The 4,732-nt window shown below is 49.5% G+C and overlaps 1 long non-coding RNA gene across 2 annotated transcripts; it reads left to right on the forward strand.

Annotated features, from left to right (window-relative positions):
• Positions 1–2,649: 2,649 nt before the first annotated feature.
• Positions 2,650–4,328, forward strand: LOC127923635 (uncharacterized). 2 transcript variants are annotated; one of them, XR_008114882.1, is made up of 4 exons: positions 2,650–3,320; positions 3,388–3,505; positions 3,634–4,081; positions 4,210–4,328. It is a non-coding gene; the product is annotated as an uncharacterized LOC127923635 (long non-coding RNA). The 2 variants fall into 2 exon arrangements; XR_008114881.1 differs by having other exon boundaries at positions 3,698–4,312.
• Positions 4,329–4,732: the final 404 nt, after the last annotated feature.

Here is a 4,732-nt window from a genome sequence, read left to right on the forward strand (position 1 = left end):
CAGTAGGGATGGAGGAGAGACATGGACAGTAGGGGAGAGACATGATGATAGGGGATGGAGAGGGGTAGAGACATGATGACAGTAGGGATAGGGAGGATGGAGGAGAGAGAGACATGATGACAGTAGGGATAGGGGGATGGAGAGAGATGATAGGGATGGAGACATAGAGATGACAGTAGGGATAGGGGGATGGAGGAGAGAGAGACACATGACAGTAGGGATAGGGGGATGGAGGAGGGAGAGACATGATGACAGTAGGGATAGGGGGATGGAGGAGAGAGAGACATGATGACACATGATGACAGTAGGGATAGGGGGATGGAGGAGAGGAGAGGGAGAGACATGATGAGTAGGGATAGGGGGATGGAGGAGAGGAGAGGGAGACATGATGACAGTAGGGATAGGGGGATGGAGGAGAGAGAGACATGATGACAGTAGGGATAGGGGCTGATGGAGGAGAGGGGTAGACAGACGAGAGCAGTCTCTAGCTGTCATGCCAGCAAGCTTCATCCTCACCACCAGTACTGTCAGTTTGGTGTTTCATCCCCCTTTGGTTTGGGGGAGGTGCCAGTTGATCCTAGATCTGTGGTTATGTTAGTATTTTATTTTATTGTACCTTTATTTAAGGCAAGTCAGTTAAGAACAAATTCTTATTTTCAATGACGGCCTAGGAACAGTGGGTTAACTGCCTGTTCAGGGGCAGAACGACAGATTTGTACCTTGTCAGCTCGGGGGATTTGAACTTGCAACCTTCGGTTACTAGTACAACGCTCTAACCACTAGGCTACCCTGCCGCCCCAACCACTAGGCTACCCTGCCGCCCAACCACTAGGCTACCCCGCCCCAACCACTAGGCTACCCTGCCGCCCCAACCACTAGGCTACCCTGCCGCCCCCAACCACCAGGCTACCCTGCCGCCCCAACCACCAGGCTACCCTGCCGCCCCAACCACCAGGCTACCCTGCCGCCCCAACCACTAGGCTACCCTGCCGCCCCAACCACTAGGCTACCCTGCCGCCCCAACCACTAGGCTACCCTGCCGCCCCAACCACCAGGCTACCCTGCCGCCCCAACCACCAGGCTACCCTGCCGCCCCAACCACCAGGCTACCCTGCCGCCCCAACCACTAGGCTACCCCTGCCGCCCCAACCACTAGGCTACCCTGCCGCCCAACCACTAGGCTACCCTGCCGCCCCCAACCACCAGGCTACCCTGCCGCCCCAACCACTAGGCTACCCTGCCGCCCCCAACCACTAGGCTACCCTGCCGCCCAACCACTAGGCTACCCTGCCGCCCCAACCACTAGGCTACCCTGCCGCCCCAACCACTAGGCTACCCTGCCGCCCCAACCACTAGGCTACCCTGCCGCCTCCCCCAACCACTAGGCTACCCTGCCGCCCCAACCACTAGGCTACCCTGCCGCCCCAACCACTAGGCTACCCTGCCGCCCCAACCACTAGGCTACCCTGCCGCCCTCAACCACTAGGCTACCCTGCCGCCCCCCAACCACTAGGCTACCCTATTGAAAGTCAGGAGTCAGATTAGCTTTCAGATATCTGAACAATCTGAACATCTGTGTTTGAAACCATTTCACCAATTCTAGTTTAAACTCAGACAAAATAAATGTAAAGTGCAAACGGCTTCATTTGCATCAGACGACAACAGAAGTGCAACGCCACTTGGCTGACAGCCACACAACGTAAACGATCGTCCAATGAAAGACTAGGGATTTCTTCTCGTGAAGATTCTGCATGGCCATCAGATAGATAGATGTATTACATTGATCATAGAGACAATGTAGCCACCAGAGGGAGGGACACATCAGTCAGAGCGCTGTCTGCTGATAGGATGGCCCTTCCTGAATGCGGGAATTTGATTGGTCTGACGACGGAGAGCAAAGATATTCTCCTCTGAGTGGAGGACTTCAACTGAAGCCGAACAGACCTTTTCATAAGAAGCACTTTGGATCTGTGTTTACAAAACGCAGTGAGATGTTTAATTGTCTTTCCTGCATGGGGAGGGAGGGGGGGACGCAGAATTATGCATTAATACCTTAATGGTTGGGGGAGAGAAGCTGATCCTAGATCTGTGGTTAAATTAGTATGGAATGGTTGAAGTAACGGTTGGGGGGAGAGAAGCTGATCCAAGGTCTGTGGTTAAATTAGTATGTAATGGTTGGGGGAGAGAAGCTGATCCTAGGTCTGTGGTTAAATTAGTATGTAATGGTTGGGGGAGAGATGCTGATCCTAGATCTGTGGTTAAATTAGTATGTAATGGTTGGGGGAGAGAAGCTGATCCTAGATCTGTGGTTAAATTAGTATGGAATGGTTGGGGGAGAGAATCTGATCCTAGGTCTTTGGTTAAATTAGTATGGAATGGTTGAAGTAACGGTTGGGGGGAGAGAAGCTGATCCTAGGTCTGTGGTTAAATTAGTATGTAATGGTTGGGGGGAGAGAAGCTGATCCTAGGTCTGTGGTTAAACAGGATTTCGATCCTGATGGCCATTTCTCTGTGGGTTAAATTAGTATGTAAGGTGAGAGCTGACTAGATCTGTGGAAAAAGAACTGACTAGGTCTGTGGTTACAACACACACACCTGGCACACACATATGGAATGGCCATATACACATCAGACATGACACTGAACACACACACACACCTACACACATATATATACACACACACCTACACACACAGACACACACACCTACACACACAGACACACATATATAAACACACACACACATATATATATATATATATATATACATACAGACAGACAGACAGACAGACAGACAGACAGACACACAGACACACACTGCCAAGTCACAAGTTCCTGTGTGTGTATGTAGCAGGATGTGCATTCTGTAGCGTGTGTTGTCATTGGAAGGCCTGTTTCCTCATTTCCCCATATCCTCTACTCCTACCCCTCGTGCCCATGTCAGAGGATAAGAAAACCCCTTCACATTCAGCCGTGTGCACCAGATGTCCTTCTCCACATCCACTTGTGTTTTAATAAGGAGGAGGTTCCTGAGAACAAGCTTTAGGAAGCTCTGTGTGTGTTCGTCTACAGCACCCACATCTACAGCATCTGTTTCTCAGACTCACTAGATGTCTAGGTTCCTGTTCGTCTACAGCACCCACATCTACAGCATCTGTTTCTCAGACTCACTAGATGTCTAGGTTCCTGTTCGTCTACAACACCCACATCTACAGCATCTGTTTCTCAGACTCACTAGATGTCTAGGTTCCTGTTCGTCTACAGCACCCACATCTACAGCATCTGTTTCTCAGACTCACTAGATGTCTAGGTTCCTGTTCGTCTACAACACCCACATCTACAGCATCTGTTTCTCAGGTTCACTAGATGTCTAGGTTCCTGTTCTAGGTCTACAGCACCCACATCTACAGCATCTGTTTCTCAGGTTCACTAGATGTCTAGGTTCCTGTTCGTCTACAGCACCCACATCTACAGCATCTGTTTCTCAGACTCACTAGATGTCTAGGTTCCTGTTTGTCTATAGCACCCACATCTACAGCATCTGTTTCTCAGGTTCACTAGATGTCTAGGTTCCTGTTCGTCTACAACACCCACATCTACAGCATCTGTTTCTCAGACTCACTAGATGTCTAGGTTCCTGTTCGTCTACAGCACCCACATCTACAGCATCTGTTTCTCAGGTTCACTAGATGTCTAGGTTCCTGTTCGTCTACAGCACCCACATCTACAGCATCTGTTTCTCAGGTTCACTAGATGTCTAGGTTCCTGTTCGTCTACAGCACCCACATCTACAGCATCTGTTTCTCAGACTCACTAGATGTCTAGGTTCCTGTTCGTCTACAGCACCCACATCTACAGCATCTGTTTCTCAGACTCACTAGATGTCTAGGTTCCTGTTCGTCTACAGCACCCACATCTACAGCATCTGTTTCTCAGACTCACTAGATGTCTAGGTTCCTGTTCGTCTACAGCACCCACATCTACAGCATCTGTTTCTCAGGTTCACTAGATGTCTAGGTTCCTGTTCGTCTACAGCACCCACATCTACAGCATCTGTTTCTCAGACTCACTAGATGTCTAGGTTCCTGTTCGTCTACAACACCCACATCTACAGCATCTGTTTCTCAGACTCACTAGATGTCTAGGTTCCTGTTCGTCTACAACACCCACATCTACAGCATCTGTTTCTCAGGTTCACTAGATGTCTAGGTTCCTGTTCGTCTACAGCACCCACATCTACAGCATCTGTTTCTCAGACTCACTAGATGTCTAGGTTCCTGTTCGTCTACAGCACCCACATCTACAGCATCTGTTTCTCAGGTTCACTAGATGTCTAGGTTCCTGTTGTTCGCACCACATCTACAGCATCTGTTTCTCAGCACTCACTAGACATCTACAGCATCTGTTTCTCAGACTCACTAGATGTCTAGGTTCCTGTTCGTCTACAACACCCACATCTACAGCATCTGTTTCTCAGACTCACTAGATGTCTAGGTTCTGTTCGTCTACAGCACCCACATCTACAGCATCTGTTTCTCAGACTCACTAGATGAGTTACAGCACCCACATCTACAGCATCTGCAGACTCCTAGATGTCTAGGTTTCCCGTCTACAGCACCCACATCTACAGCATCTGTTTCTCAGACTACTAGATGAGTACCAAATAGCACCCTATTCCCTACATGCTGCACTAGATGAGTACCAAATAGCACCCTAATTCCCTACATGCTGC

Source organism: Oncorhynchus keta, unplaced genomic scaffold (assembly GCF_023373465.1).
Source record: "Oncorhynchus keta strain PuntledgeMale-10-30-2019 unplaced genomic scaffold, Oket_V2 Un_contig_30270_pilon_pilon, whole genome shotgun sequence".
NCBI classification, from domain to species: Eukaryota; Metazoa; Chordata; class Actinopteri; order Salmoniformes; family Salmonidae; genus Oncorhynchus; species Oncorhynchus keta.